Source organism: Theropithecus gelada, chromosome 3 (assembly GCF_003255815.1).
Source record: "Theropithecus gelada isolate Dixy chromosome 3, Tgel_1.0, whole genome shotgun sequence".
NCBI classification, from domain to species: Eukaryota; Metazoa; Chordata; class Mammalia; order Primates; family Cercopithecidae; genus Theropithecus; species Theropithecus gelada.
In genome coordinates this window covers 115,139,644-115,164,582 of record NC_037670.1, presented here as the reverse complement: position 1 = coordinate 115,164,582, position 24,939 = coordinate 115,139,644, and the positions used below count along the sequence as shown (strand labels likewise).

Here is a 24,939-nt window from a genome sequence, read left to right as displayed (position 1 = left end):
TTTTATGGTTGCATAGTATTCCATGGTATACATGTGTCACATTTTCTTAATCCAGTCTGTCACTAATGGACATTTGGGTTGATTCCAAGTCTTAGCTCTTGTGAATAGTGCCTCAATAAACATACGTGTGCATGTGTCTTTATAGCAGCATGACTTATAATCCTTTGGGTATATCCCCAGTAATGGGATGGCTGGGTCAAATGGTATTTCTAGTTCTAGATCCTTGAGGAATCGCCACACTGTTTTTCCACAATGGTTGAACTAGTTTACAGTCCCACCAACAGTGTAAAAGTGTTCCTATTTCTCCACATCCTCTCCAGCACCTGTTGTTTCCTGACTTTTTAATGATTGCCATTCTAACTGGTGTGAGATGGTATCTCATTGTGGTTTTGATTTGCATTTCTCTGATGGTGAGTGATGATGAGCATTTTTTTCATGTGTCTGTTGGCTGTATGAATGTCTTCTTTTGAGAAATGTCTGTTCATATCCTTTGCCCACCTTTTGATGGGGTTGTTTGTTTTTTTCTTGTAAATTTATTGAGTTCTTTATAGGTTCTGGATATTAGCCCTTTGTCAGATGAGTGGATTGCAAAAATGTTCTCCCATTCTGTAGGTTGCCTGTTCACTCTGATGGTAGTTTCTTTTGCTGTGCAGAAGCTCTTTAGTTTAATTAGATCCCATTTGTCAATTTTGGCTTTTGTTGCCGTTGCTTTTGGTGTTTTAGACATGTAGTCCTTGCCCATGCCTATGTCCTGAATGGTATTACCTAGGTTTTCTTCTAGGGTTTTTATGGTATTAGGTCTAACATTTAAGTCTCTAATCCATCTTGAATTAATTTTCATATAAGGAGTAAGGAGAGGATCCAGTTTCAGCTTTCTACTTATGGCTAGCCAATTTTCCCAGCACCATTTATTAAATAGGGAATCCTTTCCCCATTTCTTGTTTTTGTCAGGTTTGTCAAAGATCAGATGGCCGTAGATGTGTGGTATTATTTCTGAGGGCTCTTTTCTGTTCCACTGGTCTATATCTCTGTTTTGGTACCAGTACCATGCTGTTTTGGTTACTGTAGCCTTGTAGTATAGATTGAAGTCAGGTAGCATGATGCCTCCAGCTTTGTTCTTTTGGCTTAGGATTGTCTTGGCACTGCAGCGTCTTTTTTGGTTCCATATGAACTTTAAAGCAGTTTTATCCAATTCTGTGAATAAAGTCATTGGCAGCTTAATGGGGATGGCATTGAATCTATAAATTACCTTGGGTAGTATGGCCATTTTGACAGTATTGATTCTTCCTATCCATGAGCATGGTATGTTCTTCCATTTGTTTGTGTCCTCTTCTATTTCACTGAGCAGTGGTTTGTAGTTCTCCTTGAAGAGGTCCTTTACATCCCTAATAAGTTGGATTCCTAGGTATTTTATTCTCTTTGAAGCTATTGTGAATGGGAGTTCATTCATGATTTGGCTCTCTGTTTGTCTCTTACTGGTGTATAAGAATGCTTGTGATTTTTGCATATTGATTTTGTATCCTGAGACTTTGCTGAAGTTGCTTATCAGCTTAAGGAGATTTTGGGCTGAGACAATGGGGTTTTCTAAATATACAATTATGTCATCTGAAAACAGGGAAAATTTGACTTCTTTTCCTACCTGAATACCCTTGATTTCTTTCTCTTGCCTGATTGCCCTAGCCAGAACTTCCAACACTAGGTTGAATATGAGCGGTGAGAGAGGGCATCCCTGTCTTGTGCCGGTTTTCAAAGGGAATGCTTCCAGTTTTTGCACATTCAGTATGATCTTGGCTGTGGGTTTGTCATAAATAGCTCTTATTATTTTGAGATATGTTCCATCAATACCAAATTTATTGAGAGTTTTTAGCATGAAGGGCTGTTGAATTTTGTCAAAGGCCTTTTCTGCATCTTTTGAGATAATCATGTGGTTTTTGTCTTTGGTTCTGTTTATATGCTGGATTACGTTTATTGATTTGCATATGTTGAACCAGCCTTACATCCCAGGGATGACGCCCACTTGATCATGGTGGATAAGCTTTTTGATGTGCTGCTGGATCAGGTTTGCCAGTATTTTATTGAGGATTTTTGCATCGATGTTCATCAGGGATACTGGTCTAAAATTCTCTTTTTTTGTTGTTGTATCTCTGTCAGGCTTTGGTATCAGGATGATGTTGGCATCGTAAAATGAGTTAGGGAGGATTCCCTCTTTTTCTATTGATTGGAATAGTTTCAGAAGGAGTGGTACCAACTCCTCCTTGTCCCTCTGGTAGAATTCGGCTGTGAATCCATCTGGTCCTGGACTTTTTTCGGTTGTAGGCTATTAATTATTGCCTCAATTTCAGAGCCTGCTATTGGTCTATTCAGGGATTCAACTTCTTCCTGGTTTAGTCTTGGGAGAGTGTAAGTGTCCAGAAAATTATCCATTTCTTCTAGATTTTCTAGTTTATTTGCGTAGAGGTGTTTATAGTATTCTCTGATGGTAGTTTGTATTTCTGTGGGGTTGGTGGTGATATCCCCTTTATCATTTTTTATTGTGTCTATTTGATTCTTGTCTCTTTGCTTCCTTATTAGTCTTGCTAGTGGTGTATCAATTTTGTTGATCTTTTCAAAAAACCAGCTCCTGGATTCATTGATTTTTTTGGAGGGTTTTTTGTGTCTCTATCTCCTTCAGTTCTGCTCTGATCTTAGTTATTTCTTGCCTTCTGCTAGCTTTTGAATGTGTTTGCTCTTGCTTCTCTAGTTCTTTTAATTGTGATGTTTGAGTGTCAATTTTAGATCTTTCCTGCTTTCTCTTGTGGACATTTAGTGCTATAAATTTCCCTCTACACACTGCTTTAAATATGTCCCAGAGATTCTGGTATGTAGTATCTTTGTTCTCATTGGTTTCAAAGAACATCTTTATTTCTGCCTTCATTTCGTTATGTACCCAGTAGTCATTCAGGAGCATGTTGTTCACTTTCCATGTAGTTGAGTAGTTTTGATTGAGTTTCTTAGTCCTGAGTTCTAGTTTGATTGCACTGTGGTCTGAGAGACAGTTTGTTATAATTTCTGTTCTTGTACATTTGCTGAGGAGTGCTTTACTTCCAATTATGTGGTCAGTTTTGGAGTAAGTGTGATGTGGTGCTGAGAAGAATGTATATTCTGTTGATTTGGGGTGGAGAGTTCTGTAGATGTCTGTTAGGTCTGCTTGCTGCAGAGATGAGTTCAATTCCTCGATATATATCCTTGTTAACTTTCTGTCTCATTGATCTGTCTAATGTTGACAGTGGGGCGTTAAAGTCTCCCATTATTATTTTGTGGAGGTCTAAGTCTCTTTGTAAGTCTCTAATGACTTGCTTTATGAATCTGGGTCCTCCTGTATTGGGTGCATATATATTTACGATAGTTAACTCTTCCTGATGAATTGATCCCTTTACCATTATGTAATGGCCTTCTTTGTCTCTTTTGATCTTTGATGGTTTAAAGTCTGTTTTATCAGACACTAGGATTGCAACCCCTGCCTTTTTTTGTTTTCCATTTGCTGGGTAGATCTTCCTCCATCCCTTTATTTTGAGCCTATGTGTGTCTCTGCATGTGAGATGTGTCTCCTGAATACAGCAAACTGATGGGTCTTGACTCTTTATCCAATTTGCCAGTCTGTGTCTTTTAATTGGACTATTTAGTCTATTTACATTTAAGGTTAATATTGTTATGTGTGAACTTGATACTGTCACTATGATATTAGCTGGTTATTTTGCTCGCTAGTTGATTCAGTTTCTTCCTAGCATTGATGGACTTTACATTTTGATGTGTTTTTGCAGTGGCTGGTACCTGTTGTTCCTTTCCATGTTTAGTGCTTGCTTCAGGATCTCTTGTAAGGCAGGCCTGGTGGTGACAAAATCTCTAAGCCTTTGCTTATCTGTAAAGGATTTTATTTCTCCTTCACTTATGAAACTTAGTTTGGCTGGATATGAAATGCTGCGTTGAAAATTCTTTTCTTTACAATGTTGAATATTGGCCCCCACTCTCTTCTGGCTTTGAGAGTTTCTGCCGAGAGATCTGCTGTTAGTCTGATGGGCTTCCCTTTGCGTGTAACCCGACCTTTGTCTCTGGCTACCCTTGACATTTTTTCCTTCATTTCAACTTTGGTGAATCTGACAATTATGTGTCTTGGAGTTGCTCTTCTGGAGGAGTATCTTTGTGGCGTTCTCTGTATTTCCTGAATTTGAACGTTGGCCTGCTTTACTAGGTTGGAGAAGTTCTCCTGGATGATATCCTGCAGAGTGTTTTCCAGCTTCATTCCATTTTCTCCGTCACTTTCAACCCCAATCAGACATAGATTTGGTCTTTTCACATAATCCCATATTTCTTGGAGGCTTTGTTCATTTCTTTTTACTCTTTTTTCTCTACACTTCTCGCTTCATTTCATTCATTTGATCTTCAATCACCGACACTCTTTCTTCAGTCGATCAAGTCGGTTACTGAAGCTTGTGCATTTGTCACATAGTTCTTGTGTTATGGTTTTCATCTCTATCAGTTCTTTTAAGGACTTCTCTACATTGGTTATTCTAATTAGGCATTCGTCAAATCTTTTTTCAGGGTTTTTAGTTTCTTTGTGCTAGTTACGTAGTTGCTCCTTTAGCTCTGAGAACTTTGATTGACTGAAGCCTTCTTCTCTCAACTCCTCAAAGTCATTCTCCGTCCAGCTTTGTTCCGTTGCTGATGATGAGCTGCTTTCCTTTGGAGGGGGAGATTCAGTCTGATTTTTTGAATTTCCAGCTTTTCTGCACTGCTTTTTCCCCATCTTGTGTTTTTGTCTGCCTTTGGTCTTTGATAATGGTGACATACTGATGGGGTTTTGGTGTGGGTGTCCTTTCTGTTTGTTAGTTTTCCTTCTAACAGTCAGGACCCTCAGCTGTAGGTCTGTTGGAGATTGCTTGAGGTCCACTCCAGACCCTGTTTGCCTGGGTATCAGCAGCAGCGGCTGCAGAAGATAGAATATTGCTGAACAGTGAGTGTTGCTGTCTGATTCTTGTTCTGGAAGCTTCGTCTCAGGGGTGTACGCTGCCGTGTGAGGTGTGAGGTGTCGGTCTGTACTTAGTGGGGGATGTCTCCCAGTTAGGCTACTCAGGGGTCAGGGACCCACTTGAGCAGTCAGATTGTTTGTTCTTAGATCTCAACCTCCGTGCTGGGAGATCCACTGCTCTCTTCAAAGCTGTCAGACAGGGGCATTTACATCTGCAGAGGTTTCTGCTGCTTTTTGTTTAGCTATGCCCTGTCCCCAGAGGTGGAGTCTACAGAGGCAGGCCGGCCTCCTTGAGTTGTGGTGGGCTTCACTCAATTCGAGCTTCCTGGTGGCTTTGTTTACCTACTTAAGCCTCAGCAATGGTGGGCGCCCCTCCTCCAGCCTTGCTGCCACCTTGCAGTTAGATCTCAGACTGCTGCGCTAGCAATGCGGGAGGCTCTGTGGGCGTAGGACCCTCTAGGCCAGGTGTGGGATATAATCTCCTGATGTGCAGTTTGCTAAGACCCTTGGTAAATCGCAGTATTAGGGTGGGAGTTACCCGATTTTCCAGGTGTTGTGTGTCTCAATTTCCTTTGGCTAGGAAAAGGAATTCCCTTCCCCCTTGCGCTTCCCAGGTGAGGTGATGCCTCACCCTGCTTCAGCTCTCGCTGGTCGGGCTGTACCTGTGGACCAGTGCCAACTGTCCAACATGCTCCAGTGGGATGAACCTGGTACCTCAGTTGAAAATGCAGAAATCACCCATCTTCTATGTCACTCATGCTCGGAACTGGAGGCTGGAGTTCTTCCTATTCGGGCATCTTGGGCACGCCCTAAAGTAAAATTTTTGAATGATAAGCCTAATCATGTCACTTCCCCTCATAATATCTATTAGTGGCCATGATGATAAAATCCTATAATATGTCTACAAGGCCCTGCAGTGGTCTAATCCATGCCTGTCCTTCTAGCTTCATCTTGTACTACTGTCTCCTTGCTCATGTTGCTACAGCAAAACTTGCCTGTTTTCAAATCCTGGAATACATCCTATGGCTTCTTGTCTCATAGCTTTTCACATGCTGTTCCCTCTCCCTACAATGCTCTGATACCCCTGCCCCCGGAACCCTACCTCGGTTTCCTTAATACTTATTATTCCTGATGTCCGTACAAATGACCCTTCCTCTACAAACATTTCCCTTGTCCTCCAGAAAAAGCTGGTTGTCTTTGTTGGTGTGCCATGCCTATTCATAGCTTGAATATCAATCTGTTTTGCCATTTTAATATAATTATATTTACTCATTCAACAGGTGTTTATTGAACATTTACTATGTTCCAGACACTGGCGTTACATGGTCTTATGTTCATGTTACATTTAACCGGAGTTACAAAAGACAAGCCCTGTTTTATTTTGTTTTTTCTTTTACGGAGTTTATAGTTTAATGGTGGAAAAAATGAAGTGAATAATACTTTAAAAACTGAATTTCACATGTAGTTTCTGTAGATGAAATAAAACAAGGTGATTTGGTAAAAAGTAGCACAAAGTAGAGAGGGACAAGTGGGCTATTTAGAGTGGATGTCAAGTAAGGCTTTCTGAGGAAGTGGCATTTGAACTGTAATTTTATTGCTAAGAGAATGCCAATCACAGGACTATCAGGCAGCAGAACTTTCAAGGAAAGGGAAAGACCAGTGAAAATGTCTGTCTGGAGGCAGAAACAAGCTTGGCGGTTGGAAGAGGAAGACCGGTGTCACAGATTTAATTAAAATTGGCCATCACGTGCCTGTCTCCTCCACTAGACTGCAAGTGTCTGTAGGATGGGGCTCTGTCTCCTTTATCTCTGAAGTTTATTGTACAAAATCACACTTTAAAACTCTGCTCAGCAGTTAATTCTTTTGGGAAGAATTTGATGTCTTGTCTCCTACTCCCTGCCCATCCCCACTACAAAAACACACACCTGCATTCATCCTGGGTAGAAATTACTTTCTTTTTGTAATTCAATGCTACTGCCTTCATATTTTTTTCTTAACATGTAGAACTCTTTCTCATATTTGTTTGTTTTTATACCTCTCACTTCTAACACAGTCGTGAGAGTAGGGGCTATTTCTGATTCAGTTACATGTTTCAAATGCCTAGTGTAATAAGCTCTTAAGCATGCAATCAAATTTTGTTGCAATGAATGAGACAATGAATGTATATATGCCTTATCTCTGCTATGGCTTCTATTTTTGTCTTGATCAAGGTTTCTTGGAAAACAGAACCTGAGGTAAGGTACCTTAAATGGTAATGTGGTTATTGAGATGTGCAATTTCAGGGTCAGGCAAATGGAAGTGATGCCAGGAAGGATGAGAATGAGAATGTGTTACACAGCTGGCTTTCAGAGACCAACTAGTTGCTTGGTCATATGAGATGTCTCGGGATAGGGTGTTTGGAAAATCCACCCCTAGAGGAGTATTCATCAGAGGCACGATGGAGAGGGAATTTATCTGCTGACTTTCTCTTGCCTCTAGTTTTCTATTATTTGTCAATGTATTGATGTTAACTCCCCTGGGTCAACTGGCCCCACAGGTATCCTCTGGAGAAGTAAGATCTCTTGCCTATACTTCATCTGAGACCAAAAGCAATGGAAAGAACTGGAGATTCAGTGTTGGTCTCAGGCAGTTGGTCAACAGGGGCCCACAGGGTCAGTTGTGGCAGTGGCAGCTATGGTGGAGCAAATGGCCAAGGACCTGAGATGGCAGGCAAATTTGAGCTGCTCTGAGAAAGTGCATAAGAAGTGACTAATAAAATCTGCAGACTTGATTTTCTTCTAGTCTCTTTCTTCTCCACCCATAAAAATGTTTAACTTGGCCAGACACAGTGGCTCATGCCTGTAATCCCAGCACTTTGGGAGGCTGAGGTGGGTGGATCACCTGAGGTCAGGAGTTCGAGGCCATCTTGACCAACATAGAGAAACCCCATCTCTACTAAAAATACAAAATTAGCCAGGCATGGTGGTGCATGCCTGTAATCCCAGTTACATGGGAGGCTGAGGCAGAAGAATCACTTGAAGCCAGGAGGCACAGGTCATGGTGAGTCAAGATGGCATCATTGCACTCCAGCCTGGGCAACAAGAGCGAAACTTCATCTCAAAAAAAAAAAAAAAAAAGAAAAGAAAAAAAAAGGCCAGTTACGGTGGCTTACACCCATTATCTCAGCACTTTGGGAGGCAAGAGGATCATTTGGGCCTAGGAGTTCTAGATCAGCCTGGGCAACATAGGGAAGCCTTGTCTCTACAGAAAGTAAAAAAAATTAGCTGGGCATGGTGGTGTCCACCTGTGGTCCCAGCTACTCCTGAGGCTGAGGTGGGAGAAATGCTTGAGCCCAGGAGGTCAAAGACATAGTGAGCTATGATTGCACCACTGTACTCCATCCTGGGTGACAGAGCAAGACCCTGTTTCTTCAAAAAATTTAAATAAATACATACATAAATACACATATAAAATGAAAACAAGAAACAAACTTCTGTGACCTCGAATTCCCTTTTAATTTCCACTTAGTTCTCTCTCTCCTTTCTACCAAAACTTTTATTCCATCTATCTATGCCTCACCCTTGACACACCATGGAGGGCCAGCCCCCTTTAGGGTTTTACATCTGCTGTGCTCTTATACGGCTCCCATCTCTTTGATCTTGCTGCCATCTGCGCCTAGAGTGACCTTTTCGACTTCTTTACGTCTTTGTAACCCAGGCCGTTTAAAATGGCGTCTATGCCATTTGCTGACCCTTTTCCCAGCTTAGTCTGAATGTCGTGTGCTTCCTTACTTAAAATGGCATCCTGCCCTTCCCTGAATCTTAATACTTATTACATTGGTTTAATATAGTATATTTTATACATTCTTCCAAAAATATTGTGAGAGTGAATTCTCTCACTGTTTTAAATTCATCTTTATGTATTGATTTTTGGTTCAATGTCTTGTCCACAATGAATAGTAAATAAATGTTGGCTAAGCAAAACTATACTAGTTAAGACTAATAGAATAGGTGACTGACCAGGAGATCATTTATCTTATTTAATTTTAACATGGACAAAAAGGCCAGAAAATAATACATATAATTTCACCTTATAATTAATAAACTTTTGATTTAATTGTAATTTTAAATAATATTATGAAAATAAGTTAAAGCGATGATTATCTGTGATAGAGTCTTTCAAGATGGCCATGATCAATTTTTCCTTTCCTTTGTGACTTTGTTTCTTTTTCATCAAGAGGTTGTGTTTATTCCCTTCCCCTTAAATTCAGAATTCAGGCTGGGATTATAACTTACCTTGCTCAACAGAGTGTAAAAGAAGTGTCTGAAACGAGGTGAAAAGCTTCCACTTTTTGTTTTGGGGCACTCAGCTGCAATATGCAATATAAGTGGTGTATCTTCCCAATATCACCATGTAGTATTGTGAGCATGACTAACCTAGTCGTGTGAAGAGAAAGAGGTCACATAAAAAACAAAACAAAACAAAAAGCCCTGACGTGTGACCTGACATGAAGCTTTTTCTGCCCAGGTCTGCAGTGAAGTAAAATGCACCCAAATGAGTAATCCCAGCCAATGCCACCTGGAGCAGAACAACCTCTCAGCTCAGCTCGTCTAACCTACAGAACCATGAAAAAGTAATAGACAATTGTTCTAATCCACAAGGTTTAGGGTGATTTGTTGAGTATTGATAGATAATGGACATACCCATATTTAGCTTGATATTTCCTTTAAAAATGAATCTTAACTTGATGACTTAGTACTAAAATGGTTGGCTTCTGATAATGACCCTAGAATTGATTATAGTCAAGCCTGGTCATTCAGTTTACAAGATTCCACCAAATGTTTCTGTGAAAGTGGAGCATTATAGAATGCCTTATAAGATGGGCACAACAGAATTGTGCACATTGCTTTGTGGTCATATGAACACAGTAGACCCTCATTAGTGGAACGATGAGTACATAAGAAATATGAGAAAAATAATAGCTAGTGGAGAAGACTCTAAGTAAAGGAAAAATCTTGACATCATTTGGAGTAAACTTGCTATATTAGGGTTCTGCAGAGAGACAGACCAATAGGAAATATGTATATGAGAGAGGCGATTTTTTTTTTTTTTTTTTTAGGGAAATTGGCTTACAGTATTATGGAGACTGAGAAGTCTCATGATAGACAATAGGCTGTCTGCAAGCTGAAGAACCAGGGAGGCCAGTTGCTTTGCTGTCCAAGGCTGAAAGCCTTAGAAACAGGGAAGCCTGTGGTGTAACTCAGTTTGTGGCTGAAAGCCACAGAGTGCAAAGACCAGAGAACCTGGAGTTTTAATATCCAGGGGCAGGAGAAAAAGGGTGTCCCAGATCCAAGAAAGAGTAAATGAATTTGCCTTTTCTCTGCCTCTTTGTTCATCTGTACCCTTTGCTAGTCGAATGGTGCACGCCCACATTAAGGGGGGATTTTCCTCAGTAAGTCTACAGACTTACATGCCAATCTCCTAGGGAAACACTCTCAATGACACATCTAGAAATCATATAGTACCAGTTCTCTTGGTATCCCCTAATCTGGTCAAGTTGACACCTTGCTTGCTTGCAATAATGCAACATTCTAACAATATGTTTAATATAATGCTAGTAATGACAAGAACAATAAAAAATCACATTTTACTGAGTTCTTTTATATGCTTAGAAAATAGTATCTCATTTAATGCTCAGAATAACCACATGAGACAGTTGCTATTATTATAGCTACTTCACAGTTAATTAAACTGAAATATAGAGAAATTAAGTAACTTGTACCAAGCCACATGACAAGTGATAGAGTCTGGCTGAAAATTGCTCATCTGATACTAGACCCCTCAATATTAACTGCTGGTTATATTAATATATGATGTCTGTTAGCATAATCACCTATTATATATATATATAAAAAAATGGGCAATATTCATAATTCTAATCTGTGTGTGTGTGTGTGTGTGTGTGTGTGTGTATGTGTGTGTCTATTATGCTTTTCTTTAAAACAAATACTGCCATGACAAGATGTTTTGGAACGCCAAGGTCCTCTATATTTCAGTGTCAAAGGTAGTACATAGCTTTGGTAAATGACTTCCCTTTACTGATAGCCTGACTGCATCTACCTTCCCCTTCCTTCTATCCCTTATTTGGATGTTGGAACTAGAATTACCTTCTCCAGTCCTCCTCGCTGCTCATTGATCAGCTCATGAACCAACTGGGCTATGTATATCCATTACTAAAGAACAGTAACCTGATGTTAGGACAGCGTAAAGGTACTTGAGTATAATGCATAATCTATTGTTTTCTCATTACTTCTTCCTCAACTATTATTCCTTAGTTCTCCAAATAGGAGAAAATAATTTTTACCTCTTTTCAAATCACAAGAGTGGTTGTAGAAGTGATTTTAAGCATTCAGGCACATACTCCCATGCACACATAACAAACTCTATTCCACCCATCAGCTTAATGTTCTTGGCAATTTTTTTACCTCACACTGTGGGCAACCACTGCCAGCTTCAATTGGCTTGCTGCCTTTATTGATGTTTTCAGGACCCAAGACCTTTTTATTCATGTTTCCCATTAATCTCAGATGCTTTACAACATTTCTAAAGACAGGAAAACATATTGGGTCAAATTTACAGCTATCTTTGAACTCAGTAGTTGAATCTGCTAAGTCAAACGCAAGTTTCAGCCAGCAAAGTAGCTTTGAAATGCTAGTTTGAAAAAGACTCAAAAGCTTTCTTAGGTGTCAGTTCCTTGTGGGAGAAAAGAGAAGGGAATCACATTTTAATGATTCAAGTCTAGGTATATCACAAGTGCAGCCTGTTTATTTTATTTTTAGTGGAGTGAGAAGAATCACCTATTGAAGATGCTTTCTTATATCCACATATTTAGTCTGTTTTTTCAAGAAGTTTAAACCCATCACACACTACAGAGGCAACATATTTTTATAAATCACATGCTTTCATCTTATATGATATCTTAGTAATACAGTAATTCTTTAATATAAGACTTACAAATATTTTTAAAAACTTCTCAGCATAATTCTTTGAAGAATAGGGCTAGTATAGGCCACAACTATAAAACATGGCATTTATTTTTGCTTCCCTTTCATCTTTCTTCCAGTCCTTTGTATTACCCACCAGGTATACCTACCTTGGGGCCCATCCATCAGTCCTTCAGCTCTCGGCAATAACCTGTTACTTTTAAAATAAATGGTATTTTCTCTGGGCAAAATTAAGAAGTTAGTCAGCCCTCTTTTGATCTTTATGACGCTTTTCAACATTTCCCAATGCTGCTTACTTTCTCTTCCTTTAGGTGTTAGAAAATCTCCTTTTTAAAATATCCCCTCTCACTCCATCAGATAGGGGAAGTAAATAGCAATATTCATTATTTTATTACCTAATCATAAGCTAAAACAAATACATTTTGACCAAATATATATCAAAAATTGTACTTTAAGTTCAATTTCTGAGTTTTAATGGTGGCAATGTTAGGTTTTAGCCTCCTTTAAATGTACTTTTGAGTATGAGAATATGTGTGGGGGTATGTTTCAAAGATAAAGAACCCCTGGAGTTACATGTTTAATCTAAAGGTAGACTTGCAAGTATTACTGACTTGAGAATGAAGCAGTGTAGTGGGGAAGGGAAAATCTCCTCATGCCTTCCCAAGGAAGACAAGCAAGTGCAGGGCCAGCCAAGGCTTCTTACCTAGGCTTCCCTTGTATTTGGAAAATGTATCAGCCAGATGTCAGCCACAGATAAATCACTAAAACCAGCCTAGCAATTTTAAGAAGAAATGGCTTAAATATAGGGAAATATAGAATTTTAAGATAGTTGGAAGTACTGAAGGACAGGCTCTGGGTTGGCCTCTGTAATTCTACCACAGACCAGGCCCTCCAGGGATGCTGCCAACTGTCACCATTAGAAAGGTGGGTGATTGGAAAACGACCACTTTCTGGTTGTCTTAGATGAAATTCCAAGGTCAGGAAACTGCTACACTATTAGATGAAATTCCAAGATCAGGAAACTGCCACACTATCTCGTTAGAACTGCATCAACTGACATTGAATTCCTAGAATCCACGGCTTCCCTCTCAATCTCAATTCACTTTCAAATAAATGATTTTTCTTTAATGACAAATGATAGTCAGAACCTAAGTCACTTTCAGAGGTGTAGCTGCAAGGGAGTCTTGAAAATGCATATTTTTAGCTTTCTAGGCCCTATGGTACAGAAAACGGTGAGAAAAGATACCAAAGGGAGTCAATCCTGATATGTTAAGAATGCAAGTGCTCAAGTCATTTGTATGACCCCTGATCAAAACAGTTACACATTGCAAAAAAAAAAAAAAAAGGCATTGCCTAGATAAACAAAATATTCTTGAATCATTTGCTCTAAACTAGGATATTATTTCTAGGCCTGTATTCTATTTATTTGAAACACTTTTTCTATCTATATTATTGATGACAGCAATTAGATATTAACATCTAATATGTCTGTCATAAGGAAAGATATTGTGTTAATAAGATTCAGTAATGATATAATTTAATGTCATTTGTTTCTGATATTAAGTTCTATATTTCAAAACATTTTTCTATTAAAGGATTGATAATTCTGAATTCTGCAAGGAAGGGAGAACAACATAAACTGACTTTTTATTAAACTGGAGAAACATTTAGGAATAAATGATTGATATGTTGAATTGTCTCTTGCGGATAGGTGAAGGTACTTGGAAAACAAAACATGCTATCTTTCATTCTTAGTGAGGTGATTAAATGAGATCAAGTATGGCAATCTGAACTATCTCTGTGAACTTTAATAAGCTACTCTTAGGGAGTCTGAACTGAAGACTGTGCAAGCATATAGAGGCTCCTAAATTCAGAACAATTAAGGGGGTAGAGGAGAGAACACATCATTATTATAATACAAAAGTAAAAGTGCAATTTACCCTGGTAAAAAAAAAAAAAAACGCACTACAAAAACCTGAAAACGTAGGGGAAAAGTGCTTTTTAAATTTTTCAATTATTAAAAACAAGTGAAAGATAATAAAAAATGCATGAATTATATAGCTGAAAATATATGCTAATAAGAGAATAATTACACTATACTTTAGTGGACCTGAGCAACATGTAAATATTATAAAGAAACACAAACATAAAATATATATTTAAACTTCAGTACACAATATGATGCTATTGTAGAATTTTTCCAATTGTTGAAGACAATGATGAAAGTGAAAACTGGGCTGGCTGCTGTAGCTCACGCCTGTAATCCCAGCACTTTGGGAGGCCGAGGCTGGCAGATCACCTGAAGTTGGGAGTTCAAGACCAGCCTGACCAATGTGGAGAAACCCCATCTCTATAGAAAAAATACAAAAATTAGCTGGGTGTGGTGGTGCATACCTGTAATCCCAGCTACTAGGGAGGCTGAGGCAGGAGAATTGCTTGAACCCGGGAGGCAGAGGTTGCGGTGAGCCAAGATTGCACCATTGCACTCCAGCCTGGGCAACAAGAGCAAAACTCTGTCTCAAAAAAACAAAACAAAACAAAACAAAACAAAAACAAACAAACAAAAAACGTGAAAACTGAAGTGAAAGTGGTAATATGCAGGAAATTTTATGGTTTTTCCAAATGTATATAACAGATTTCCATGGTGAACTGTGTTTTGTATTCAAACACAAGAAATTTTAAAACTTAGACAAAAATGCATTATTTCTTTAGTATCTCAGGGGAACTTAACTGGAAATTTTGTGTATCATCTTATTTATTGAAATGCTATAAAATAGGTAAACACATTTAAGTGGGATTCAGGGAGTTTAAACACAGTTCAGTATTATGCGGATAAATAATGGACCTGTGCAAAATTGAACTGGTGCTTTAAAATCCATGATTATGCCTGTAATCTAAACACTTTGGGAGGCCAAGGCAGGAAACGGCTTTAACCTAGCGGTTTGAGGTTGCAGTGAGCTATGATTGTGCCACTTCACTCCAGCCTGAGTGACAGAGCAAGAGCCTCTCCCTAAAAGAAAAAATAAAATAAAGAATCCATGATATTTCTATCATGCTTCTTGCACACCCTTCTAGGAGGAATTGATTTGCATTTAGTCTAATAAAATAATGTCCCCTCTTTCTCTCAAGTCTATTTCTTTTCCTTCTTTCCCAGTCTACCAAGACAGATCAGTTTTAGCTTGCCATAGCAACCTCTTGGACTTGACCCAGTCTTTGCAGACCTGTCAGATTAGTGATCTCTGTTGAACAAATTGCTTAAGTGACTCTTTCCTATCACGTTAGATCTAACTTGCTCTTTCTGAATTCTCTAATATAGATTTAAGTTAGCTGAATTAATTTTTGCTGTTCTTTCTGAATGCACTCCTGCGAGTCTAATGAGTCTAGGCCTCTTTAATTTAAATAAAACTAAAATGCTTATTCCAGCATCTATACCTTTATTTACAATTATCCCTTTGATCAAAATATCTGTTTGTCATTTATTCGGTGACCAAAAATCCTAGACCCTTCTGGAGATCCCAGGCCAAACTTTTCCTTACCTATCAATGAGTTCTCTGACCACTAGGTCTATTTTAATCCACCCACTCCCTCACTTCTCTACTCTCTTGTTGCATTTAGAATAATTCTGTCTTATATTGTTTGCTGTTAAGTTCATGTGTTTTAATCAATTGTCCTGCAAAAAGCTGTAAACTCCTTGAAAACCTGGGCTATGCTTTCATCATCTTCTTAATTAAAAGCAGGGTCTAGCTCATAGGTCAATTTCCAGGAGTTTTCAATACTATGCTTTAGCTCTAATAAAATCATTATAAGAGAATATAAATGACCTAGAAATGTTAATAAAATATATACCACTTAAAAAGTATGTTGATTAAAGTGAAATTTTAGAAATATGAATTAAAAATAAGTAATAAAGGCAAACATATCACAGTGAGCTTTACCTTAAAAACATCATCTGAGGTAGTACAGGAAATTATACAGAGAATATTTGAAAAAATAGAATATATATATATATATGTGTGTGTGTGTGTGTATATATATATATATATTTGAGACAGAGTCTCCCTCTGTCGCCCAGACTGGAGTGCAGTGACACGATCTTGGCTCACTGAAACTTCCACCTCCCAGGTTCAAGCGATTCTCATGCCTCAACCTCCTGAGTAGCTGGCATTACAGGTGTGTGCCACCAGGGAAAATACAATTTTAAAAAGCAAAATGACTAATCAAGTCTTTGTAGATACTGACTGATAAGAACTAGAAAGTAGAACATTTCTCACTCTTCCTCAGCATTAGAACCCTGAGATGAACATTAGCCAGGTCATGAATTTGTGGGTATATGTAGGATTAGAAAGAAGCAATTTGGAAACAATGAATTGTTAAATAATTGATTAATTTATATTAAAAGAGATGAAATCTGTAATACATATCTATCTGAAGGTATTATAATTTGAATTCCAGTCCTTCTTATTTTAGGGGTTAAATGGATATTAAGGGAATGTGAACCAGTGGTTAAAATCTCTTTGGGAGTTAGAAGTATCTGAGATAAAATCCTGTCTACTCTTTTAATTATGGTGTGATTGTGGCCTAGTTACTTAGCTTCCCCCCTCAATTACATTCTTTATAAAATAAACATAATAATAGTGTCTACCTCATAGAATGAGTAGAAGATTAAAAGCGAGACTGAATTTATAGCAGGGGAAAAATTCTTGGCATATCAAAAACATTAAATAAATGTTTGCTGTTATTGCTATTATTATTTTCACAAGATATATTATCTTTTACATTCACTCATAACAGAGCCAATATTTATGTAAACCTTATTGTTTTGGAATTAAATGAAAAGTTGTGTGATAATATGTTACTCATTTCAATACATAAGGAATTTATACTTCTTCCTTACAAAAATAGAGCTTTTGAGAATATTCCTCATTATTTGAAAGATGAAACAACAGAATATGACAGAAAATATTGAAAAATACTATTGTAAAAGAGATGGGGTTAAATAATCATTGGCCATTGCAAGTAAAATTTTGGGATTAAGTATATTGTTAAATTAGTCAATATGTACATTTTAACTGAAATAATTAGGTATTACCTCTAACTTAAGATAACTCATTAATCTCATTTGAATTTAAAATTCTTCCAGTGGTGGTAATTTGAAATGGGCTATAAACCCACTGGTACTTTTTGTATGACTTTAGGTCATACAAGGGTTTCGGTCATACTTTGGGTCAGAAGGGTTTCAGTTCCTTCTGTCAGAATTCAATTCAGATTTCAAACCAGACTCTGGTCTCACCTTCTCCATTAGATAACACCAAAAATTTTCCTATTTCCCTTTAGAATTTGTTATTTATATCACATTTTTAAAAATTTGATAATTTGAAGCCTTGTCTTGCAACTTACTACCTCAATTTTAATTTTATAGAAGATAGGTTGCTCAGTATTCTCATCTGTATAATGCATATAATAAGGGTGTCTGCCCGATGAGAATGGTATACGCATCAAGAGTCAATATATGTAAAATCCTTAGAAGAGTGTCTGGCATATATTCAAACCTATTTGTTAAATAAAAACTAGACTTCTTTTGCACTTTTTTTTTTTTTTTTTTTTTTTGAGACGGAGTCTCGCTCTGTAGCCCAGGCTGGAGTGCAGTGGCCGGATCTCAGCTCACTGCAAGCTCCGCCTCCCGGGTTCATGCCATTCTCCGGCCTCAGCCTCCCGAGTAGCTGGGACTACAGGCGCCCGCCATCTCGCCCGGCTATTTTTTGTATTTCTTAGTAGAGACGGGGTTTCACTGTGTTCGCCAGGATGGTCTCGATCTCCTGACCTCGTGATCCGCCCATCTCGGCCTCCCAAAGTGCTGGGATTACAGGCTTGAGCCACCGCGCCCGGCCTGCACTTCTTTAATCACCTATACTACACTATTTTTGACAATGAAAACAAAATAGTACTTGAAATAATCATGAAGAAATTGGCAATTTTGGATAATAATGTACTTTTATACTAAAAGCTACTTTAATACACACGCATCCAATATAGATAAATTAGTAAAATATTTTATTATTATTATTATTATTATACTCAGAAAACAGTATAAAAAGGACCAGGTGGTTTGAAACAGGATTCAAGGTGCAAGAGATTACAAAGAAGCCTTCCTTGTAGATTGAATGTTAGTGCCAATTACTGACATAAACATCTTTGGAGGAGACGTTGTTAGAGCAAAGTTAATGACTTCTGTTCTTGATGTATACAATTTAAAGGGCCTATAATATGTTTTACCCATGCATCCTCAGCAAGGATGATATTGCAACCAAAGGGGGTAAAAATTGGTTGCTGCGGAGTAAAAAATTCTTACTTTTTATGCACAGAGTATAGAAAGGCATATAGTATATAAACATTTATGTGGTATATTTATATTATCAAAATTTCATGGAGGGCAATTAGAAAAATATTGTCTATAACACATTGGGAAGCGCAGATAATGTAAAAAAGTATGAAGTTATTCAAGAACTATGGAATTTATGTGAGAATATGTTCGGGAGATCATATGTGTGTATGTATGCATATACACATATACATCTAAAGGGAGTCAGTGTACACACAGGAATTGAAGCCACACATAGAGAAGAGTTTACCAGGGTCAGTAAATTCCAACTCACATGAAGAACATTAGGAGAGGTTTAATAATCTTTCTGGACCCAACCCTGTGGAAATTCAATTTTTAAAGCTTCCCAAGTTATGTTTAAAGTGTAGGTAGAATGAAAAGCCACTTAAGGGCGTGCATGGTGGCTCATGCCTGTAGCGTCAGCACTTTGGGAGGCTGAGGCTCAGAAGTTAGAGACCCGCCTGGAAAACATGGTGAAAACCAGTTTCTACAAAAAATACAAAAATTAGCCAGGCTTGATGGCAGGCACCTATAATCCCAGCTACTCAGAAGGCTGAGGCAAGAGAATTGCTTGAGCCCAGGAGGTGGAGATCGCAGCGAGCCCAGATCGTGCCACTGCACTCTAGCCTCTAGCCTGGGCTACACAGTGAGACTGTCTTAAAAAAGAAAAAAGAACTCCACTTATCTGGGGAGAGGAGTATTTAACGAATAAAAGTTGTTCTGTGACAGTCGTATGTAATTTGTTCCCAGAGCAACTGGTATGAAAGATACTTTGGAACTTCAGAAAATATGGTGTTTTGCTAGCAGAGTCAAGGGAAAATTTGATATAAAGAGGCTGAGTTGTACAGTTTGTAATCTGAATTGTACAGTATCTGCAGTTCATAATCAGCTTCAGCTTTTGCTGAGAATTTGAAGAATGCCATAAGAATATTTACTGGATTTAACAAAATGGAGATCATTGGTTTTGGCAAAGCAGATGACAAGTTGAAAAGAGATTACAGTAGAAATAGTTTATTGTATATAGATTATCTAATTTCTATTTTTTCCCAGAAACACCATGGTTATAATCTTTTGTCTAATATCTGTTGGATTGTCATTTTCTTATTGATACATAACAATGTCTTGTAATTTAAAAATTACTGAATTTATTACATATTTTAAACTCTTTATAAAACTTGCTTTGTTGTTTTAATTTTATTTTTAATTTAATTTTCTTTTGGTTTTTTCATTTCAAAGTTTAAAATATTGTGCAGTAGAATTTACCAATGTGATACAGTAAACTAAGGAAAGACACTGGGCAGGAGCAATTTGTACACAACGAGACAAACCAAGGAAGAAAATTTAAATTAAATTTTTCTTAAATGTAATTGAGGATGTTGATTAAAAATTGATGACTTTCCGTTTTCAATATGGTGATTATTAATTTTGCTTCTTTTGTCTTCCTTCCATGTATGAATACTTGTACTGTTCTAACATCTGTTACCTTAATTTAATGGCTAGTGAACATTATTCTAATTGAAAATTCTTTAAACATTAAGGCATTTAACGAGATAGATTAATAGAAACAAATAAACACTATTTAATTAAAGATTTATATTATTATCTAACCATTGCACAAAAGGCATCTCATAACTCTAACTCATAGTAAAATGAGCATATTAATCTTTCCATTTCCCAAATAGTGTTTTAAAGATAAATGAAAGAATATGTCTTCATCATTATTAAATTATTATGGAGATATTTAAAATTATGATAGAAGGTTTAGGATTCTGACTGGACTATATGTTTATAAAAATAAATGAATGGATTGCATTTGGAAAGAATATTTATAAAGCTAATTTTCATACAACTTTCTTTTGCCATCCAAATAATATTTTTTCGATAATTGAAACCTAGATCTCTGAAAAAGAACTTCAATCCGCACTCATAAAAATACTATGAGATTATATTGCTGAGTTAGGACCATGAGAACAGTGTTTCTGCAGATTTTTTCTTCTAGGTGCCCAGCCCACAGCAGATTCTTCATCAATATTTGTTAGAATTTAAATTTATCCCAATTATTTAAATAAGAATGCAGAGATTTCATGGTATAAGAATAGAATAATCAACCCTCTTTGTGTTCTAACTATTTTACTGCTTCATAAAGTTATTGAGTCTAAGACATCTGAACATGTATCAGAATATTCACTAATTATTGTGAACGTATTTTAAAATGGCTTAGGCTACAGATTCTTTCCTTATAAATCCATCCAATTGTTTGGGGAATCCAATTGTAGGGTGCTTCTTATTAGGACAAAAAAAATTAGTAAACTTGTTCTTTTTCTAAAAGCATCATAATAGATTTGCAATTTTCCATTATATATTTATTCAGCTTATTTTTGGAAGATGTTGGTGTTGGTAAGAGATCACTGAAAATACTAGATTACTATGTACAACTTATATTCTGGGAACTGTAAGTAACATTTAGCCGCTTACCCGAAATGGCCAAGTAAATGAACAACTGTTGCGTCTTATCTTAGAAATAAAGGTTCACATAATCATCCTTCAGTGCAGAGTATTAACATTTGTTTGAGAAGAGCTCTTCAGTAGAAAAAATAGCTAATATAGACGTATTATTTTTGTCTCAATAAAACCAAAACAAAGCTCTGAGTCTGTTCTCTTTCACCCCATTGCCTCTGTTGGAGAAAACACAACCAAAGCTCCAGTGTTCAGCACCAGCTCATGAGCACATTTGCCTCACTTAGTGTTTAAGATCGTATGCAGAAGGGCTTTATTTTTAGAATTAACGCTGGTGCAATTCTTCATTAAAACATGTATGCCTAAAGAACATGAGCAGACCCTTTTCAAAAGAAGACATACAAGTGGCCAATAATATATTAAAAAATGCTCAACATCAGTAATCATCAGAGAAATACAAATTAAAACCACAATGAAATACCATCTCACACCAGTTAGAATGGCCGTTATTAAAAAGTACAAAATTACAGATATTGGTGAGGCTGTGAAAGGAAATGCTTATACATGGATGGTAGGAATGTAAATTAGTTTAGCCACTGTGGAAAGCAGTTTGGAGATTTCTCAAATAACTTAAAACAGAGCTTCTGTTTGACCCAGCAATTTCATTACTGGGTATATACCCAAAGAAAAATAAATTGTTCTACCAAAAAATCACATGCATTTGTATATTCATTGCAGCACTATTCATGATAACAAAGACAAGGAATAAACCCAGGTTCCCATCAGTAGTTGATTGGATAAAGAAAATGTGGCACATACGCATCATGGAAAAGAATGAGATCATGTCATTTGTGGCAACATGAATGCAGTTGGAGATCATAAATCTAAGTGAATTAATGCAGGAATGGAAAAACAAATATTGCATTTTCTTGCTTACAAGTGAAAGCTAAACATTTAGCATTACACATGAACATAAAGGTGGGAACAATAGATACTGGGGACTATTACAGTGGGGAAGGAGGAAGGGGACAAGGGTTGAAAAACTACATATTGGATACTATGCTCGGCAGCTGGGTCACAGGATCATTCATATCTCAAACCTCAGTGTCACATAATATCCCCGTGTAACAAACCTGCACGTGTACCCCCTGAATCTAAACTAAAAATTGAAATTAAAAAATGTCTTCTAACTAGTCTTTTAAATGACTATGCTTTATACAAAAATAGAAGAAAAAAATTAAAAAAAAATATTCCCTCTGGGTTAAACATGGTAAAGAATTGTCACACAAAAGAAGCATTTGCCAGCCATCATTTGCAAATTTCAAGATATCTAGGAATCTCATAAGGAAATTGTTTAAAATGATTATTTACAGGCCCCATTGCCAGAGATTTTGATCTCATCAGGTTGGGATCTAGGGAACTCCGGAGACTGCATGCACCACACTTTCACAAACATTGAAAAATAATCTTTTGTTTTCTTTGTCTTCCATGTGTTTAAAATCAGGCAGAGAGTTGTTGTTTCTTCTTTGTGCATACAGCTAGACTAGACTTACAAGACACTGTTACATATGGCATGGCCATATAACTGAGCTGTAGACAACTAAAAGTGAGTGGAAGGCAATTATCAGTCCTGACTCATAAAACCTTACTCAACACACTTGTCCAAGCTCTTTTCCCCTTTCAGGCTAGCTTAAGTGGAGGTGACCACCATGGTGGCGGTGAAAGTCAACAAAATGTATAGGAGCAAGTCACAAATGACATGATCTCATTCTTTTGCATGATGCATATGTGCAACATTTTCTTTATCCAATCAACCACTGATGGGCACCTGGGTTTATTCCTTGTCTTTGTTATCGTGAATAGTGCTGCAATGAACATACAAATGCATGTGATTTTTTGGTACAACAATTTATTTTTCTTTGGGTATATACCCAGTAATGAAATTGCTGGGTCAAATGGAAGCTCTGTTTTAAGTTATTTGAGAAATCTTCACACTGCTTTCCACAGTGGCTAATTTACAGTCCCACCATCCGTGTATAAGCAGTTCTCAACTTCAGCATGCATACAGATCAAATCATGTGCTCATTAAACCCACTGATTATGAAATTCTACCACCAAAAATTTTGATAGGTCTAGAAGAAACACATGAATCCGTATTTTAAAAATCAGGCAATTCTGATTTGTGTGCTTCTGGCTCTATAAGTTGAGAAACACTGAATGCGTGTATGTGTGTTTTAGTAATAGTCAATGTACTTAATGCTAGTATTGGTTACCAATTATATGTCACTTATCAAACTACATCTATTTCTGCATCTTTTTATATGTTTATTTTAGAAGACAATAGCATTATAGATTACAGAAAAACTGGATCTCCAGAAATCACATTCTAGATTACAGAAAAAGAAAACTGGATCTCAAGAAATCATCTAGTTTAATGGAGATCCTAATGAAGGCAGATGTCTAATCTCACTTTTTTTGCAAACTAAGTAATACCAGCTACCTCAACTCTTCCCTTAGGGTATTATTTTATATCTCTATAATGATTTTAACCGGGGTTTTTTTTTTTTTTTTCTGAGCACTGTCCATATTCCTTACCTCCTTTAAAAAATAAGGAGAGCAAAGTAAATATATTGATAAATGTTATGAATGCAGAGTATTACACAAAAATAATTTATAGGCTTTACATAAGTAGCCATTATTTATATTATATATATTTTAAATACAGAGGATATTATTTAATTTCCTGAATGTATTGGAGACTTCAAAATGAAGAGTACATGTATCTTGTTCATTTTTACATGGCTGACTTATGTAGGTTCTCTTTTGCTTCTTACTTTTTTTTTTTTTTTTTTTGGGTATAAAAATTTATTATACATAAAGAATATTACCACTAACAAATGCAGACAGGCTAGGACATGGTACTGGGTGGAGGACGGCTAGCTCTTTGGAAAGTGAAAGGTTTGGGTGGCGTGGACCTCATGCCACGCTGATTGGTCAGTAGACGGGGGCACATGCCAAACACCACAGGGCATCAGGGCATCAGATGCCGCTCTGTGTGCCCACAAGTGTTCCCTGTCTCATCTGGGCCTTCGAAGGGAGCACACCCAGAAGCCAGCAACTGAAGCGAAGGGGCTTCCTAAGGTGCCCCTTCCAGGCTTGTCTCTGAAGTCACAGCAACACCATTTTAAGCAATATGTTTAATCGGATGATTTCCACAAACTATCCACGAAGTTTCTAACCATCACAATTCAGTGAAGTACAAAACACTGAGTGACAGGCTGTGGGGAGAGAATCTTTTGCTTCTTACATATTTATTTATTTTGCTTTAAATCTATATATCTATTTATCATCTATATCTATCATCTATATCTATCAATCTTCTATCTATCTAATTTTGGCTTTTTATCTTAATGTTTAAAAAAATCTATGGCACTATATACACCTATTTGACCTTGATTCTCCTCCAGTGGTTTCCTATTTGTATGTTGAGGAACTATTATATTTTAAACAAGCGTGGCATTTTACATAAATTTCATATTAGAAATAGCTATTTATATTACCTACTATATGACAGATGGAGAAATGAGATTGATATATAATAACTGACTTGCCCAATGTCATTTACCTAGTAAATTGCATTGTAATTTAACATTTTTTCATACTCTTTTGTCTTAAAAAAATTAAACGTGAGAAAAACTTGTATAATGAGCATTCTTATATAGAGATTTTTTATTTCATTATGAAATGAATTTTAACCAGAATTCTGTTGTCTTTGAGTGGAAGTCACCATAGTGGCAGTCTACAATTATGTTTATTAGTTTCATCCATTGAATCAGGGTGCACATATTTCCCTTCTAGAAGGCTACTAATAATAATTTTCTCTCAATGCTTTTCCACTTTGAGCTTAAAGTGCTCCTGAGTAAATTACTACACTAAATCCTGCCATCAACCAATGCAAAAGAGGAAGCATTTCAATGCATACATAATTTGTATCCCTACTTGAAATGCAGCATTAGAGTTCTAGTCACCTCATATTGGATGATTCTTATTTTTGAGTAAAATTCAGTTTATGTTTATGTACTAAAGATTCCATCACCAAAGTGAAAATAGTTGGG

At 37.0% G+C, this 24,939-nt stretch overlaps 1 protein-coding gene across 1 annotated transcript in view; it reads left to right on the top strand.

Annotated features, from left to right (window-relative positions):
• The window catches only part of ZNF804B (zinc finger protein 804B), a 588,638-nt gene that overhangs the window by 102,670 nt on the left and 461,029 nt on the right, over positions 1–24,939 (top strand). The window lies entirely within an intron of this gene.